This window comes from Callithrix jacchus, chromosome 10, assembly GCF_049354715.1.
Source record: "Callithrix jacchus isolate 240 chromosome 10, calJac240_pri, whole genome shotgun sequence".
In the NCBI taxonomy this organism is placed as follows: domain Eukaryota; kingdom Metazoa; phylum Chordata; class Mammalia; order Primates; family Cebidae; genus Callithrix; species Callithrix jacchus.
The window spans coordinates 77985369-78004711 of NC_133511.1; the positions used below are offsets into that span (position 1 = coordinate 77985369).

General features: G+C 48.9%; 1 protein-coding gene across 50 annotated transcripts in view; it reads left to right on the forward strand.

Moving 5' to 3' along the window:
* The first annotated feature begins 15717 nt into the window (after positions 1-15717).
* MICAL2 (microtubule associated monooxygenase, calponin and LIM domain containing 2) overlaps positions 15718-19343 on the forward strand; it is a 261902-nt gene continuing 258276 nt past the window's right edge. For all 50 annotated transcript variants that reach the window (XM_078340519.1, XM_078340524.1, XM_054242079.2 and 47 more), the window contains exon 1: positions 15718-15841. The gene's annotated coding sequence lies outside the window, so the exon portion shown is untranslated. The remainder of the gene's footprint in view (positions 15842-19343) is intronic.

Consider the following 19343-nt stretch of genomic DNA (forward strand, 5'->3'; position numbering starts at 1 on the left):
GGAAGATCCTTCTGGCAGGTAGAGGGCAGAAAAATGAGTGAAGCCAGAGAGGTGGACTAGGAATCCACTGAAAGTGGATTTAAATGAGAGGTGATGAAAAACTCAGCTACAACAGAGTACCTTTGGTTATAATTTCCCTGCAAAACTGCACATTCTCTGAGGGAGGGACAAGTGCTGAATCAGGCTTTGTTTTATCTCCCCAGAGCACCTACATCGTTCCCTGCTGGAGCTCAAACAAATACATGTTGGTGGAAGGGAGGGAGAAGGAAGAGACAGGCCCACAGGCCCATGCCCTTCTTTTACAGATAAGGAGACAGAGCTGGGGCAGAGGGCGGGTGGAGGAGTGTTCAAGGACATCCTTGACTGGAAACTTACTATCTTAAACAGTAAGGAGCCATCTAACCATTCTGCTGACAAATTTATGAGCACATGGCTTTGAATAACAAACACTCTGCAGGTAAAGTTCCATTACAACGAATCTTGCTATATTGTTGGGTTTTTCAGAGAAGTGCTTTCCTTCCTCCTCAGGCAGAAAGAGTTCCTTTAAAATAGATTGAAATGCTCTGTGATGAATAATATCAAAACAGCCTTTCACCTGGCCTGGGTCCAAATAACAGGCTCTGTTCAGGTGGCTCTGAAAGCACCTGATTGTGTGCTGTGGGCATTGTGGGCAGGGCAAGTCCAGCAGAATTTTACAAGTCTTTTGTTTTGCCACCAAGCAGTAATTGGTTCTCCACCCCAGTGTAACAAACTTCCAGCCACCTGAATGAAATTCACCTAATTTAACCAACTGCAAGAGAAGCAAAACAACTCCCAGAGCACTGAGTGTTGAATTGGCTTCTCTCCACACTTCAGTTTGCCCCTTCCACCTGGCTCTTCTTTTTAGCTTCTAAACATGCTCAAGGCTTGCAACCAAAAAATGAAAGCACTGTGGCAGGGCGTGGTGGCTCACATGGCTCGAGTCTGTAATCCCAGCAATTTGGGAGGCCAAGGCAGGTGAATCGCCTGAGGTCAGGAGTTAGAGACCAGCCTGGCCAACATGGTGAAACCGATCTCTACTAAAAATACAAAAATTAGTTGGGCGTGGTGGCAGGCACCTGTAATCCCAGCTACTCAGGGGGCTGAAGCAGGAGAATTGCTTGAACCCAGGAGGCGGAGGTTGCAGTGAGCTAAGATCGCAACATTGTACTCCAGCCTGGACAACAGAGCAAGACTCCATCTCAAAAAAAAAAAGAAAAAGAAAGAAAGAAAGAAAAAGAAAAAAACCACTGCAAGCTACTCTTTATTCTGCTTCTTCCCACACTGTGTGGCCCTTTCCAGTAATAAGCGATTCTACAAGGAGCCATCTATACTCAGTTTCTTACCATCTGATTGTTTGCTGTGCAGCAATGCAGTATGTAGAAGTTTTACATGAACATCACTGTGATGCAAGTGCTATTGTTATTCACATTTTATGGATGAGGTCAAAGAGGCCCTGAACAGCAGAGGATTTGCCCTGGATCACCAGGATTTGGGCAAAGATATGCTCTTACACCTTTTTCTCCCACTTTAAACCTTGTGCTCATGACAAGTTACCTTGAATGAAAAAAATACACAAGAACGTTGCATGGGCCTATCTCACTTACTGATTCATTCATTTCTTCATTATTTAACACTTACTGAGGGTCTACCACGTACAAGACAAAGAAGGGAGAGACATGAGTCTGCCATTGAGATGCTCGAGGTCCAGAAGGGGAGGCAGGCCTGCAGCATAGTGTGAGAAGAGCTGTGGTAAATTGGCGGGCAGGGGCCAAGGAGGCCCAAAGGAAGCTGCTCACTTTGCTCATAGCGGTGGTTCCCAAATTTCGCCATGCATTAGGATCACCCGAGATCTTTAAAAACTACCAATTCCTGGTTCCCACCCCAAGACATTATGACTTAATTGATAGGGGGTGGGGTTTAAAAGCTCTCCAGGTGATTCTAATGTTCAACAAAATTTGGGAAACACTGGCTTCAAGGGTAATGAGTGGAGAGTTTGGTTTGTAACAACACAAATCCCAACTCAAACTATCTTGAGAATAGAAAATGAAGTGGGTAAGGAGGTGTTGTGCCAAACCCCTATCAACTCCCATAGAGATGGCACCAGCTTCAAGAGGCTGAAGAAGAGACCCAGAGCCAGCAAACGAGACATAGGGTTTAACTGGGGGCTCACAAACAAGGGGGAGAGTCCAGTGGGGGCAGACTGGGCAGAAGAACCACACTGCTTGCAAAAGTGTGCAGTTGACATAGAACTGTCACTTTACACCCTCCCCCTAACAACCTCCACCCGACAAACTTCATTTAACCCCGACAAAAGGGCCTGGATCCTGTGTATGGAATTGTGGCCGGGCTGGGGGGCTCAGATGTTCCTCATTGATAAGGAATGAGTCTTCGGGTTGGCCCTTCCGGGATTCCTTAGCTTGGAACTCTAAACACACATTCAGGTGCACCTGTCATACAGGGTCATTCTTAGGGTATGCATAAGTTATCACTGTCAGGTATGTCTACCATGCACCGACGCATCTACCATAAAGGGAGGAGCTGTGTGTTGGCTTACATTACATTTTTAAAAGGTGGTCAAAGGCTATATAGCTGTGGATAGGGTTTGATTCAGGTCTCGAAAGATGTCACCGGGATGTTTTCCTTTTTCCCTAGTGGTAGTTTCATTCTAAGTCTCCCCTTGGTTGCAAGATGCAGCAGTTCCCATCTCTGTTCCTATTTCCTTCACATCCTGTGCAAAGAGGTCTGAGGTTCTTATCAGTGAAAAACGCAGGAATGCATTTCATTGGCTCTGGTTTAGGACTGAGTCCACAGATGCAGAGACTTAATCTAGTCATGTGTCCCACCTCTGGGTCAGAAATTGGAGGCAGCCTCATCTAGAAGCCTGTGGTAGAGAGTGGAGGATTTGTAGCAGAACCTATACATCCTGGGAGATGAGGGTGAAGAGGTTGTCAGGGCTAGACAGATGAGATTCGCTGTATTTTCTAAGAGGTAGAGATATTTAAATAGGAGAAAGACAAGATGACTTTGTATCTTAAGGTACCACTCCACCAGTTATAAAAAGGACATAAGTAACTTTTTTTTTTTTTTTTTTAGACACAGTCTTGCTCTGTCATGCAGGCTGGAGTGTAGTGCAGGATCTCAGCTCACTGCAACCTCCACCTCCCAGTTTCAAGCGATTCTTGTGCCTCAGCCTTCAGAGTAGCTGGGACTAGAGGCATGCACCAACACGCCCAGCTAATTTTTTCTATTTTTAGTAGAGATGGGGTTTTGCTATGTTGACCAGGCTGATCTTGAACTCCTGGGCTGAAGCCATCCTCCCGCCTTGGCCCCAAAGTGCTGGGATTACAGGTGTGAGCCATCGCACTTGGTGGGGAATTTTTTAAAAAGGTAATTCTAGGCTGGGTACAGTGGCTCACACCTGAAATCCCAGTGCTTTGCAGGCCAAGGCAGGAGAACAGGAGACAGGTAAATGGCCATACTGTGACAAATGCTAAAATGGAGGTTTTCTGGAAAAGGCTAGGAATAGCACAGTAGGAAGGAGCAATCTGAATGGGACTTGAGCCCTGGAGTTCAAGATCCTATGCATTAAAAGAGAGTGGGGGGGGGGGGCGGGGGAAAGAGAGAGAAATTAGTTGTGTGTGGTGGTTCATGCCTGTAGTGTGAGCTACTCAGGAAGCTGAGGCGGGAGGATCACTTGAGCCCCGGGAGTTGGAAGCTGCATTGAGCTCTGATCACACCACTGCACTCTAGCCTGGGTGACAGAATTCAACTCAGTCTCTTTTTAAAAAGGTAATTGTAGTTGTTCAGAGAAGAGATATTGTTCAGAGAAGAGATATTGGGTACCTAAACTAAGACAGCAGCAACAGGGATGAAAAGGATGGAGAGAATTCAAGAGATCTTTCTGAACTATAATTTAAAGGATTTGTTAACCAATTGGAAAATAAGATTTAGACAAAGAGAGAAACCCCAGAACCACAGGAGAACCACTAAGAATTCTAGTTCAGGAAGTGGGGCGGATGGTGATACCATCAGTGAGATTAGGAATATAGATCATTGGCTGGGTGAGGTGGCTCACGCCTGTAATCCCAGAACTTTGGGAGGCCAAGGTGGGCAGATCACGAGGTCAAGAGATTGAGACCATCCTGGCTGACATGGTGAAACTCCGTCTCTACTTAGAAAAATTAGCTGGGTGTTGTGGTGTGCGTCTGTAAGTCCCAGCTACTCAGGAGGCTGAGGCAAGAAAATCGCTTGAACCCAGGAGGCAGAGGTTTCAGTGAGCCGAGATCATGCCATTGCACTCCAGCCTGGCGACAGAGCGAGATTCCATCTCAAAAAGGAATGTAGATCATTAAGAGGGTTTTGGACACATTGACTTTGAGATGTGTTGAAGACATCCAGGAAGCAACGTCCAAGGGCAAATGAACATGAATCTGGAATTTGGGAGACAGCTGGAATTCCAGTGCCCATATGATAGCTGGGACAGAAGTTAGCTGGGCGTGGTAGTGGGTGCCTGTAATCTCAGCTACTTGGGAGGCCGAGGCGGGAGAATTGCTGAAACCCGGGAGGCGGAGGTTACAGTGAGCCAAGATAGCACCACTGCACTCCAGCCTGCGTGACACAGCAGAGAACTCTGTTTCAAAAAAAAAAAAAAAAGAAGTTTGGTGGTAAGAGGGCAGTGGCTCAAGTAGATGTGTCAAATCTTTTTTCATTATTTTTGTGATTTATTTCCTTTTCTTCGTTCGATGAGAGAAGTTTGACTACAATGAAAGCTGTAGGAAACACTAAAGGAGAGAGAAATGCTGAAGATAAAAGATAGTGATTTTTCCATAGACAGAAAGCAGATTAGCAGTTGCTGGGGCCCAGGAGGAAGGGGGAGTGGAGTGACTGTTTAATGGGCGTGGGTTTCCTTTCGGGGTGATAAAAATGTTCTGAAACTATGTATGAAGCAGCTCCCATATAAGAAAGAAAAATGTTCTGGAGCCAGATAGTGGTGGTTGCACAATTTACTTTGAATTTTATTTAATTTTTTTTGAGACAGGGTCTTGCTCTGTTACCCAGGCTGGAGTGCAGTGGCATAACCTCAGCTCACTGCAACCTCTGCCTCCCAGGTTCAAGAGATTCTCATGCCTCAGCCTCCTGAGAAGCTGGATTTACAGGTGTGTGCCACCAAACCTGGCTAATTTTTGTGTTTTTAGTAGAGACAGTTTCACTATATTGGCCGGCTGGTCTCGAACTCCTGGCCTCAAATAATCTGCCCACCTCAGCCTCCCAAAGTGCTGGGATTACAGCGTGAGCCACCACAGCTGGCCAACTTTATAACAACTTCACTACCCCTATTTGATGAAAGAGAAAGCTGAGGATCAGAGAGACTAATTTATTAAAGGTGTTACTGCTAGATTTTAGATTCCACCCCAAGCTGGTTTAACAAGCCCAAACCCTTAACTCTCTCATCTGGCCTCTGCAGCTACAAGATTGAATTGAGTGCATATGCTGATAATGTGAACTGATCATATTCTCCAGGTGTAATGGCCCTAGTCCCTGGATAATGAGGATATCTTTTCTCAAAATTATTCCTTTTGATTGATCTTTTTAATTGGGCACAGCTTTGATTATAAAAAAAATAAAGCTTATTTTTAATACAAAGAAGAAAAGATATTAGAGGTAGGGTGCTTCTCTGAAGGAGATGTCACAGTCATGTAAGCAACCGCTAGAGAGGATGTGAAACTTCGCAGGGACGTGGGTGAGTCTGTTTGCAGAATGTGGAAGGAGCATGAACTGGGGCAATAAGGAAAACTTTTCAAGGTGATGACCTGTAGCACAGTCTTCTCGCTGGGTGGAAAGGAACAGGGGGAGCCTTTTAGAAGGGGCACATCAAGCCTGAAGCCGAGCCCAGCAGGGATGGGGAGGAATGGCCAGGCAGGCTAGATCAATAGGGTGATGTTTCATGCCATTTGTTTTCTGGTCTACCCCTTGCCCATTCCTCCTCCTCTGCCCAGAGTGAACCATGCAACATAAGTTTGCTTTGCTCTCTGCTGTCCACAGAGCAGCTATAGCCTTGTTTTAAGATGCTTCCCTCGGTCCTTAGGGAAATAGAAAACCTCGAGGGCTGGCCGTTCAGGCATTCTTAGAAGGCCGCTGTGGCTCGTGCCTTCCCACTTTGTTCTGGGATCCTGTGACTCTTGGGCACAGACCCAGCGCAGCCTTCACTCAATGGCTTCTTTGATTTTCTCCCAGTTGGACTGTCAGAGATTGTTGGCCAGTGGGAAGAATGCTGAGTGGTAAACTGTGCAGAGAAACAACTATTGCATTTCTGCCAGAAGTCAAATTTCTTTTCAGCCTTGCCTTACACAGAAGTATCAGACCACCGCACTTGTGATATCGCCCCGTCTGCCATTTACCTGATGGGCATTTCCTTTCCTTTCATCACCATTTTACTATCTTTTGGGAGGGGGTGGCCTACTTTTTTTTTTTTGCCATTTCTTTGGCAATGTCTTTGGATATATCTAAAAGTTTTTCCTATTTCTAATAAGTATACATCACATTTGCAGTAGTTTTGCTGCTAATGAGACATGTGCTTCTGATAAGTTTCAGAGGGACTAAGTGATAAGAGCTGAGGCTTAGGAGATGGAGAGACCAGGGTTTGAATCCTAGTTCTGCCCGTTACTAGGACTTAACCACCCTGGTCTTTGGTTTCCCCAAGTGTAGAATGGAGTTGAAAATCTCAGCCTGTTATGTGGATGTTGTGAAGATAAATAAGGTAATATATGGGCCCATTGTAGGCTCTTGAAAAATGGCAGTTTTTATGTATCAGTTAAGGTTTGATCCGGGAAGCAAGATCGTTAATATGTAGAAGAGGAAATTACTGTAGGGATTAGAGTTCACGTAATTGTGGGAGCTGCAAAGAGATCTGCAGAAAGCTGTTGCCTCAGTGTTTCCTAGTGGACCTAAATTGCTGTAGATCCACAGGGTCATCAAGTGAGAGGAAAGCCCGATGTGAAGAGGGGCAAATCAAGAGCCAGCTGCAACTTGGACAAATGGATCCCTTGAGGAGAAGGTGGAACTCGTGTCTATTTCTCACCACTTCTAACTTGGATGATGTGTTGACCCTTAGAAGAAGATGGCACCTTTCACCAAATAGGTGAAAGCCTGGCCCTAGATTCAGCAAAGCTGGAGGAGGAGAATCTGCATGAGCTGCAGGAGCTGGAAGCCTGGCAACTGCCCGGTGCCAGCAACACGCCTGAGCGGCAGTGTTGCCTGGTGCCCTTTGCTGACCTGACATAAAGATTGCTTCCTACGGCCAGGTGCAGTGGCTCATGCCTGTAATCCCAGCACTTTGGGAGGGCAAGGTGGGCAGATCACCTGAGGTAAGGGGTTCGAGACCAGCCTGGCCAACGTGGTGAAACCCTGTCTCTACTAAAAATACAAAAATTAGCCAGGTGTGGTAGTGCACACCTGTAATCGCAGCTATTCAGGAGGCTGAGGAACGAGAATTTGCTTGAACCTGGGAGGCAGAGGTTGCAGTGAGCCAAGATCACACCACTGCACTCCAGCCTGGGCAACAGAGTGAGACTCTGCTCAAAAAAAAAAAAAAAAAAAAAAAAGATTGCTTCCTAAGCTCATGCAAATATCCCTGATGGCCAGTCCTAATTCAGAACCACCCAGGAAAGGCAATTCTGGAAAACAGGTCTAATTTAGCAAGTTGCTATAATACAAAACCACCACACTTAAAAATAGGAGGGAAGGCAACTAATATTAATTGAGAGCCTTTACATATGACTTATTTGATCTATGCTCTGATCTTACAAAGTCAGAGTCATTATCTCCATCTACTGGCTTGCTCCAAGTCACACCATTAGGGAGCACATAGGTTGGAACCCAGGTTGTTGGAGCCTGGACTCTTATCATCGGAGTTTGACCAGTGAAGCTGGTTTGGGCTTTTCTATTTGGGGACTCGGTTCCATCACAGTAATACTTGGAATGCCCCTGCGGATCTCACTCACCTGCAAAGGAGGAGAACACCCCTTCTGAACTAATCAGAGCCAGGGCTGCCCTAGGTGGTCTCTTGCCACCTAAGCCTGTTCCTAGGAGAAAGCTTTTAAGAGAAAAGTAGTTAGGCAGGAATTTAATTTTCATTTGAAAGTGTTAATCCACTACGAAATGTACTGCACTTAGAGAGCAGCTTAATGGGAGGGTGAATGTGTGAAAGTAGGGGTCTGGAGGGGTTAATAGGGAAGGCGGTCAGGATGATGTAACTTTCCCAGAGGTAAAAGGTATAAATTCCTCTGAAATTTCATATGGGCCCATGTCTATGCCTATGGCTTTACCAAAAGCCAATGCAGGCTTAGGCTCATTGCAGAAATAGTGGCTGGGTGGTACAAGCACTTGTCTAGTCTATTTTTTGTTTGTTTTTAAATAGTTTCCTTTTATTCCTTCAAGAAACATTTCCTAACACCTCCCACCTGCTGGGTGCTGTTTAAGCAATGTGCGCTGAGGTTACGATGTTGCATACCACACGGAGGAGCCTCTCCTCAAGGGTTTTAAAATCCAGGGCGCAGAAGACTTGTTCCTGTCTTCACGTGCGTTTCTGCAAAAGCCGACCCTGGGATGAGTCTGAATGTCTGCAGTTTATTGGGAAGTAACCCCAGGAAGCACTGTAAGGTACTGGGGAAGTGTGATGGAGAAGTGACAAGGAGGAAGCCAATGTGGGCTACTACTGTGGACACTTGGGGCCCAGTCCTGTTGGTGCTCTCTGAGTCAGAGCTAGAGTGAACCCACCTCCAAGATATTTCCCCCCGGAGGGGTGAGAAATTGCAGATATATATGCACAACCCTTGCCCACACTGTGTTGAAGATTGCTCCCCATGGTGTTAAATCACCTACATTTCTGGTTGCTGCTGAGGCTACGAGAGAACCCTCAGGTGGAGTCTGAGATGTTTGCATTAGAAAGCCACTGGCAAATATGGAAACTAACTGCCCGTGCTAGATCTACCTGACATATATCCATGTGTCCCTTCTCCTTTCCTAATTGCTCTCAGCTTTCACTCAGGTGTTCTCCTTCTCCCATGCAGCCCATGGGTCTCAGGGAAGCTGAGCCCACCCCAGCTCCAGGAGGGGGCCTTGACTGACATGGACAATCAGCACAGTCCATTCCTCTGGCTATGGCACCAGTTCAAGTGGGCATGTGACCCACTCCAATCCGATGAAGCTCAGGACCATGCTTGGAATGCTGGGCCAGAAATATGCTCTTTTGGATAAGGAAGTGTGTGGCAGTGAGGGCATGGCACTTGCTACCAGGAGGAAAACCAGTCTGAAGAGAAGCCAGCGCAGAGGAGGGCAGAGCTGAGACAACTGCAGAGAAAGGTGGCTGGAGCTTCCCCCCTGCAGTCCTCAGTTATAAGAGTCTCTGTCTCTCTTTTTGTGGACAGGTTTCCTCCATTACACATGGCACACAAATGCTGGTGGCCCTAACTTTCATGGAAAGAGGGCCTCTCTCACTCTGTATCCACACACTGGTCTTCAAGAAGAATTCTGCTTGGATCATGGGCTTGTCTGTTGGACTGATCACTATATTGGATGGTTGGCCAGGCCTGGGAACTGTGTCCAGTCCTGTTGCCAGGAAGGCAGGGAAGTTACCCAAACAAGGGGGAATGGAGGCTCTGGCAATGAATTCCTTCCCTGACATACAACTAGCTTCTGCAGTCTGCTATATGGTCTTGCCACCTCTCTAGCTTCATCTTGGATTATTCTCATCTTTGATTCCCTGCTCCATCCCCTCCACCAAGAATAGTGTGTGGAACGTGGCAGGCACTCAGTCAGCCTCTGCTCAATGAGTGAATGAAGGAATCCTTTGCAGTTCCTGGCTCTGTCCCTCATCTCTGATTTTGTTTCAGTTGCTCCCTGTCCTAGCACTCACCATACTCCTTCCCATCTGCCTGCCTCTCATCTCTCATAGCTCAATGGAAGGGGTGCCTCCTCTGTCCAGTCTTCCCACTCCCCTCAGCCTCTTCACTGTCCCCCAGCATCCCAGATAGATCTGGGGAGGTGATATTGGGAAGTGTAAAGAGCATGGACTTGGAAGTCCACCAGTTCCATTCATTCTGCCGGATGCTGGCTCCCAGGAGACTCTGGGCCAGTGGCTTCACTTCTCCAAGATCCCATTTTCTCATCTCTAAGAGTGGATGAAAATAATACCTGCTTTGCTTTCTCATGGCAATGAAAAAATAACGAGAAAAAAAAAGAAAATAATAACTGCCTTTATAACATATACACGAGTCTGAGCCTGGGAACTAGGCAAGTCCCTGACCAGGAGCTGCTTACAGAATTGATGCCTCCTATAGACTATTGTTCTCTATACCCTTATTGGTATCATTACCAAGTTTATTTACTCACAAAACCTTTACATATCATTTACTATGTGCCTGGCACTGTTTTAGCATGTATCCCCCCATTACTACTCCCCTACTACCTGCTGCACAAGGAGGTTAAATCATTTGCTCAAGGTCACACAGTTAATAAGTGGCAGAACTGGGATCCAAACCCAGTCATCTTGACTTCAGAGTCTGTACTATTAATGACTTGGCTATGACACCTCCAGCATAAGTATGCACTGTACATACTTCTAGGATGGACACATGATGGGTGCATAGACAGGTGAACTTGACTGAGTCCCCTCCTTGGACTAGAACAGAGAAGAATATTCCTGTCCTTGCCTCTAGCCAGCTGCTCTGTGGAGGGTTTGGAAGCACAAGTTGAGCACTGTCTCCCAAGATCCATCAGTTACAGCAGTTCTGGAATGGGCTTCGTTCGGGTCTGTGTGGACTGGAGTCTGCCCACGCTGCAGGTGTGGCCCAGCCTGCCATGAGGGGGCTCTGGGTTGTGGCATTGTTTGATCTCTATTGTGAATCCCCAGTCTATCTGCAGCGGACGCTGGACTGCTTACATGACCTATGTTTCTTCCCCTCTCTTCTGCACACTCACTCTGCCTCTGTTTGCTCTGGTTGCTACATTTGGCTGGGATGTCACCACCTGCCTGCAGCCACAGCTCTCAGCTATCCAGCACTGACTTTCTCACCATTGCTGGCAACATCACACATTACCCAAAGTGCTGGGGTGCCTCTGAGGGCATTACTGGCTTCCGCAGGTCCCAGACAGGTGCCATTTTTCTCTAAACCACCTCTGGAAAAGCACTGAAAGTGTAGTGGGCCTGATGAGTTTTTAGTGACCTTGAAAACTTTTAGATGTTTTATCCATGAACAAGCGGTTTGTTCTGGGGTCTATAAAGATGATAAAGAGCTAGAACAAGGCCCCAGGGATCTTGCTTCTCACAGGCTGCTGAGTCTGTCTGCGGGAGATACAAATGTTTCCACTTCCTGGCTTAGAAAGTCCTCCAAGGACAGCCCCCAAGGGCCGGTCAGCCCTTTTTCATTATTTAACAAGGTCACTGGACTCTGTCTAGATACCAGCCTTCCTCTTCCTTCAGAAAGACCAAAGCCCTTTGATAGCAGCTTAGGGAGGAAGCCAGTGAGAACCACACTCACTCTTTTATGCTTCTCTGGAATCTGTGGTCTTCAGGAAGAGATCCGGAACTCAGTGCAACTCTCTTCTCTGCCATTCAAACATCTCGAGGGGCACCCTGGCTTCATTACAGAAAATCTCTCATCAGGATTCCACTTAGTTCAACTCTGACCTTTCCTTAAGCATATTGCTAGGCTGCAAATAAAAGGAAGCCAGAACTGCCGCCCCCACAGCCCTCTGAACACCATCAGGTAGATAACCAATGATGCCCGCAAGCACCAGCTGGGTTCTTACAGGGGGAGGCATGCATGGTGCTGTGGAGGCCATTGCTTCCGTTTGAGATGAAGCTATATTTAGGGATGAATCTGGGCCTTCCTTCTCTTCCTCCCTCTGATGCTAAGTGGCCATCTGCATCTCCCAGACAACCTCCACAAGCAGCATCCTGGAAAAGTGGCCTGGGGAAGAGGTGGCTTTTAAATATAGACTACTGAACTGCTGCATGAGGAGATTAAGTTAGTTTGCCTGGGATGCTAAGAGTGAGAAAGGGACATTGCACGCCTGGTGCGCACTTATTTACTCACTCTGTGGCCATCAGAAGCATTCTTCTGTCTCCGGGCCTCCATTTCTTTCTTTCCTTTTTCTTTTGAGATGGAGTTTTGCTCTTGTCACTCCAGGCATGGAGTGCAGTGGTGTGATCTTGGCTCACTGCAACTTCTGCCTCCTGGTTTCAAGCATTTCTCCTGCCTCAGCCTCCCAAGGAGCTGGGATTACAGGCATGTGTCACAATACCCAGCTAATTTTTGTATTTTCAGCAGAGACGGGGTTTCACCATGTTGACCAGGCTGGTCTCAAACTCCTGACCTCAGGTGATCCGCCTGCTTCTGCCTCCCAAAGTGTTGGGATTACAGGCATGAGCCACTGCAACTGGCCTCCTTTTCTTTTCTCTTCCTTCCTTTTTTCCTCTTTCCCTCCCTCCCTCCCTCCCTCCCTCCCTCCCTCTCTTCCTTCCTTCCTTGTTCTTTCTTCTTCTTTGCTTTCTCTCTCTCTTTCTTTCTTTCTTTCTTTTTTGAGACAGAGTCTTGCTCTGTCGCCCAGGCTGGAGTGCAGTGATGTGAACTCAGTTCACTGTAACCTCCACCTTCTGGGTTCAAGCAATTCTCCAGCCTCAGCCTTCCAAGTAACTGGGATTACAGGTGTGTGCCACCATGCCCAGCTAATTTTTGTGGTTTTGGTAGAGACAGGGTTTCACCATGTTGGCCATGCTGGTCTTGAACTCCTGACCCAAGTGATCTGCCCACCTCAGCTTCCCAAAGTGTTGGGCTTACAGGCATGAGCCACCACGCCTAGCCACTTACCTCCTTTCATCTGCTAGGTAAGGGATTAGGTAAACATTCCTCTAAAGTTTGCCTAAACATTGTACTTTTATTCGAAGAGCTGAGTTGCATAACCCTTAGACATACAGAACATCCCATGGTGACTGCTTAGTCCAGAGGAAGGTGAGTTGTGACATCCTTAACCCATTCCTCTTCACCACCCCTCCCCAGGAACATGGTCAGCAAGGGTGGCTTGTGTGAGGTGGTGAGTGGCTCTGGCCACGGGCTCAGGAAGTCCCCAGATTTATCTCTCTCCATGCAGTTAGCCCTTCTCAGTTCCCAGGTTGCCCTGCATTCAAGGAAATGCTCACCTCTCAGCCCTGAGACCCACCTAGCAAGGGTCTTTCTTATCTGAAACCCCTGAGTTAAAAAGATTGTGAGTAGGATAGGGGAGAGGAGGCAGAGGTTTTGGGAATGCATTGGTAAGTTCTCATTTTTGAGTCGCTGGAACTTCTGTGCTGAGCAAAACTATCTTTGTTTCTTTGTTAAACTTGGTTGGCCCACAGTGTTCCTGAAATAGTGTTAAGCTTGTTTTAATCTGAAGGCAGAATGTTGTGCTATTGATAAGGTAATAAAACTGTAAAAGAAAAAAAAAATAAGAGTAAGAATACAGCTTCCAAAGCATTGTGTACTTTTTTTTTTTTTTGAGATGGAGTCTCGCTGTTGCCCAGGCTGGAGTACAGTGGCATGATCCCAGCTCACTGCAACCTCCGCCTCCCAGGTTCAAGTGATTCTCCTGCCTTAGCCCCCTGAGCAGCTGGGATTATAGGCATGTGCCATGATGCCCAGATAATGTTTGCATTTTTAGTGGAGATGGGGTTTTCACCATGTTGGCCGCACTGGTCTTGAACTCCTGCCCTCACGTGATCTGCCCACCTCAGCCTCCCAAGTGCTGGGATTACAGGCCTGAGCCACCATGTCCAGCCAGTGTTGTGTATTTCTGTTTATTCATTTGTTGCGTTATGAGTTGCATGAGTGCAGTAAGGACATTTGGTTCACAGTAGGGTTTGTTAAATGAATGAATGACTCTGTCTCCATTTCCATCCACAACATGGGTGTCTCAGGTCCAGGCCAATAGCAAGAGGTTTTATGTCCAGTGCAGTCAAGGTGGGGACAGTTGTAATACTGCTTCCTGAAGCTCCTCACTGCCTTGGGTTTTGTATATCACTCTTCCAAATAAGGTAGGGCCAGGCCGGTGGAATCTCCTCTCCCTTATGGTGCTCTGGCCTGGGCTTGACAGAATGTTGGATAGACTGGGAGTGGGTCAGGCCCAGAGCAGCTCTTTCAGTGTTAGACTGGACCTGCCCAGTACCCCAGAGGCATGGGCAGCACTGTAGAGGCCCCAGCACAGAGTGGTTAGGCACACAGATTCTGGAACCAGAGCTGGCTCAAATCCAAACCCTGATACTTACTAACCATGTGAGCTTGACCAGTTTCTTTACCTCACTGGTCTCAGTTTCCACATCTGTGAAAGGGGATGATGATAAAATACATACCTCTTGAGCCAGGCTTAGATGAGATCACATGTGAAGGGCACACCCCCGGCTGGCATCACAGGCAGATTTCCATGAGAGTGTTGCCCCTCTGAGAGTCCATGCTGACTGGGCCTTGCAAACCGGGCAGGGACAGCTTTTGCTGGAAAGTTCATCTACAGGAAGTTGATTGAATTCTGAAGCGAGAGCTAAGAGAGCTGCCAGGTAGGACAATCCCTAGAAAACCCCAAAGGGCTGAGATCAAGAAGTAGAGAGTAGAGAGAAAAAAAATAAGCTGCAGGTTTTGGGAGGCAAACTGTTCTGTTTGCACTTGTCTGGCCAGGGAACGTGGTATCTCCTGGAGGTGGTCTTGTGTTGTGAAAATTCCAGCAGCCTGGAGCCACAATACTGTTTCTCACTGCTGAAGCCTGCCTGTTTTCCTCTGCCTAGGTAGCTCAGTTCCAAGAACGCTTATTGATGCTTACACTGGGCCAAGCCCTGTGATAGGCTCTAGATTCCAGAGGTGAGTTAGACATGGCTCCTGCCCATTTCATGATAACTGCTACAAGAGCTGTCTGCACAAGGTGTTTTACAGTACTTATAGTCTACAGAGTGCTTCTGATCACTCACTAGGCCCCACTCCATTCACACTGCGTTGTCTGTGAATGGTGCTCTCTGGAGCTGTGTGGGGTAAGGGCAACCCGGGAAGGTGGCTGCTGCGCAGAGATTAAGATAGTAATCTGACAGCTAAAGGTAGAGGGTGTGTAGGTGATTGACCAAGGTAACATAGGTGATCTGCAACACCACCCTCTTCCCAACAGCTTCATCCTAAGCAAGGCCAGAGGAGGGGAAGATCCTATTAGCCAGCAGGAAGGTCTGCGGAAGCTCAGAGTGGTCAGGGAGCCAAGCAAAGAGGGAGGTCCACAGGAAGTACACAGTCGGCACTAGAAGTGCCATGCTGCTCCCCCAGGTCCGAAAGGGGACGCGGTGACTTGCTTTCCAGCTGGCTAGACCGAGGAGCGTGAGGCCCAGCCCTCGCCGCTCCCTTGATACTGGCATACCAACATCGGGGGTTTCATCCCGCAGCGCCACCACGCCCCGCTCCCATCAGCCCTCCGCTGGTCTCCAACCTGCGCGGGTCAGGGTGGGAGCGCCCGGCCCCTCCCTGCGCCCTGGGCTGGGCTACAGCCCACGTGCGCTGGCGGCAGCGGCGGTGACAGCCGGCCCCACGGGGGCGGGGCGGGCTCGTGCTGCCCTGTCATTGGCCGCGCCGCCGTCGGGGGCGTTCCCCAGCCCGGTCCGCCGCTCCTAGCAGAACCGCAGGCGCTCGGCTGGCTAAGCCTGCGCGGGGCCGCCTCGCTTGCTCCCAGCTTCTCCAGCGGCCCGCGGGGCCGGATCGCAGCGCCCGCGGTCAGGGCGGAGGCAGGCGCTAACCCAGGGCCGGGCGGCCCGCGCCTTTCGGTAAGGCGGGGGCGGCGCTGGGCTCCGGGTGCGGAGGGCGGGCGGACGGGCGCGGGTGGGGACCTTGCCAGCCCCGGCTGGACTCTGCGCCCTGTCCGGCGCCCGGTAGGGTCAGGTGCGACCGCAGCATCCTCGGCCTCAAACCCACCCGGAGGGGCGCGCAGCGAGCAGGTGGCGCTGCAGGGAAGCCCGGGGCGGCCCTGACTGGCCTCTGAACCAATTAGAATGCAATAAAAGCCTCCCACCGGCACCTAGAACTACCTCTTACTCCGCCCCGCCAGCACCCAAACCCTGCAGTTCTAAGCCTAGAAAATCCCAAACCCCAACCCGGCGTGGGAGTGACGCGCCTGCCGTGCCTCCTGTCACCGGGGATGCAGAAGACCATCCCCAAACTTCCCAGGACTGGGGCTCCGAGCCTTTCACGCCCCTTTCCAGCTCTTCACTGGGCGCCCTTTCCCTTCTCCCTTATCCCCTCCCTCCTTAGTAACAGGAAGTTAAGTTGGGCCAAATGTCAGTGGCCTGGCCGGCTGCGTGCTGGAGCGGAGTCGGGATAGGGTCGTGGCAGTAGTCCGAGGGGCCGCGGCGCCGTCCGCTCTACATCGCGTCCCCCGCATCCCTGGGAACTCGCGCTCGCTCCAGGCCCAGGAGCACCCCCGCAGGGTGTCCGCGGCGCCCGCCCTGTGGGTGCCTGGCTGGCCCTGGCGAGAGGTGGGATCTTGCCCACAGCGTCTAAACCCCTGCCGGGCCGGACGGGGCAGGTGGGGTTAATTTTATTCATCACCAGTCTCACTGGCAGAGCTGGGAACGGCTTTTACTGGATGGGGAAGAGGGGATGTTGAAACCAGAGTAAACGCGTCTCCTTCCACATTGTTTATTCTGAGGCCTGGGTTCTTAAAGCGGAAAGAGCTTTTATTTGGAAGCCTGTAGGGCCCCGCCAGGCCTGCAGCAGTGTGCAGACTCTCTTGCTGTCATTGTCCTGTTAACCACGGTCTACAATAATTTTGGTGAAGGATGAAGTCACTAGTCAGCCCCCTTGTGGGCAGGTCCCGCGGGAGAAAAGCCAGAGGCGAATTGGTCCTCCAACGTTTATGTGACGGGTTCCCTGACACATGCACCCACTCTGCCCTGCTCCCCCTTCCCTGTGGCAGTGAACCCAACAAGTGGTCCTCCAATCTCCAGGGCAGCCCGGTGCGATGCCCTGCAGACTTTAATACAGTAAGAACTCGCTTTCTGCATGCAGAGAGAAGACGGATTTACTAAGTGCCTACTGGACAATGGGTCCTGTCTTGTGGCACTTTTGCAGCCAATTTCATGGTTACTCTCCAAAAATGCTGAGTTTTGCCCTCCCCATTTTAGAGATGGGGAAGAAGCTCAGGTATGGCCGGTGCCCAAGGCCATACAGCCACTGTCTGAGCCGGGTCCTGGCCCTGACAGTGTAAGTCCAGTGCTCTTGTTTCATGGCTGTGGGAAGTGGTGTGCGGTGTGCAGGACCATGGCCCCACAGGGTGCTGACTAGAGCCTCTCAGCCTCTGAAAGATGCTCTCCGCCAGGATTTCAGGGGATGCTTCTTTGGAGAAACAGTTGAAGTGACCCAGGTTAGCCAGGTTGTTCAACCTGCAAACCCCGTATCCACCCTATCCTCCCCCTAGACAAGGGTAGTGCATGCTGTTGGCCACAATGCCATGGGGAGGGATTGGGTGCAATTTTGGATGGAAGTCTGCTTCTACCATTGACCTGGCCTCACCTCTGAGAAGTTGGCTCCTGGGATAGTCTAGGAGGACTGTGTTAGCTGAAATAACCTCTATCTTAGGACTGATTCTACTTTTGTGGGGCTTTGGGGGGCAGGTGTTGGGGTGTAGGGTTATGGTTGTGGGGTAATTGAAATCCAGTTTGAACATACCTCTACAAAAACATGCCATTACTTTTATCTCTACCCCCCTCCTTTCTTCAGGCTTCGGGCTCTGGCTTTCTGCTCATCCCCTCTTCCAAAGGAAAATCATGCTGTCATGAAAATCATGATAACTGATACCAATCAATTATACTTCAGTATAAATTAGTTTTTAAGAACTATGCCTGGTTGTGGCTGTAGCCATTGGAGGCCCATTCCCAGGCTGCAAGGAGCAGCCATATGATCCCAGCTTCCTTCTCTGCCTATAACTGGGATGTATTTCTATTCTCTCCACCCATGTCCACACCCACACCTGGGTTTGCCCCCCAGCCATGGGCCTGCCCCTTTTGCTTCCCACTGCTGAAGTTTAGAGGTCCTGTCTTCTTGGTGGAAGCCTTGGCTCTGGCAGGGCAAAACGTGGTATGGGTAAAATAATAACTGGGTTGGCCGGGCGTGGTGGCTCATACCTGTAATCTCAGCACTTTGGGAGTCTGAGGCAGGCAGATCACCTGAGGTTGGGAGTTCCAGACCAGCCTGACCAATATGGAGAAACCTCATCTCTGCTAAAAAATACAAAATTAGCCGGGTGTGGTGGTACATGCCTGTAATCCCAGCTACTCGGGAGGCTGAGGCAGGAGAATCGCTTGAACTCAGGAGGCGGAGGTTGCAGTGAGCTGAGATCACGCTGTTGCACTCCAGCCTGGGTGATGAGAGTGAAACTCTGTCTCAAAAAAAAAAAAAGGAAAGAGATAACTGGGTTGAACGTTGCTAATACTAGATGCTCTCTGAAGGCTAACAGTCTCTGTTCTTTAAAGAGTCAGAGAAGAGAATACTGTTCATCATGCTGAGATATTTCATTCTTTACATCATTCTATTGTCTCATTTGGCTTCTGAAGAAGTAAGTAGGGTTAATTGCATTTTACAGATGAGGAAGCTGAGACCCAAAAAAGGTTACAGCTTGGCCGGGTGTGGTGGCTCATGCCTGTAAAACCAGCACTTTGGAGGCCAAGGTTGGAGGATTGCTTGAAGCCAGGAGTTCAAGACCACCTTGGGCAACACAGCAAGACTGCTGTCCTAGTACAAAAAAAAATAAAAAAAGAAAGGAAGGTTACAACTTGCCTGTCTCACATAGCATGTATGAGTGAGGTGTGTGTGTGGAGAATTAAACTCTATGGGAAGCAGGAAAAGCTTGTGGCTATCTCTGAACTCTGGAGGCTTGGCAGGCACAGCTCCTCTGCTGTGCAGTCATTTCCCTTAGTCGCGGTTTCACCTTTCGAGGTTTGGGTTACAGTTAGCCTTGGTCTGAAAATATTATAGTATTTTTAGAGAAACACAGACCACATTCACATCACTTTTATTATAGTATATTGTTATAATTGTTTTATTTTTATCACTAATGTTGTAATCTCTTAATGTGCCTTATTTGTAAATTCAACTTCATCATCGGTCCTATATAGATAGGAAAAACATAGCATATATAGGATTTGGTACTATCCAAGGCTTCAGGCATCTACTGGGGGTCTTGGGATGTATCTTTCTGGGATGAGGGGGGCTACAGTACTTACTCTTTCTCACCCTATATTGTCATTAGTTATGAACATGTCTTCTCACCTC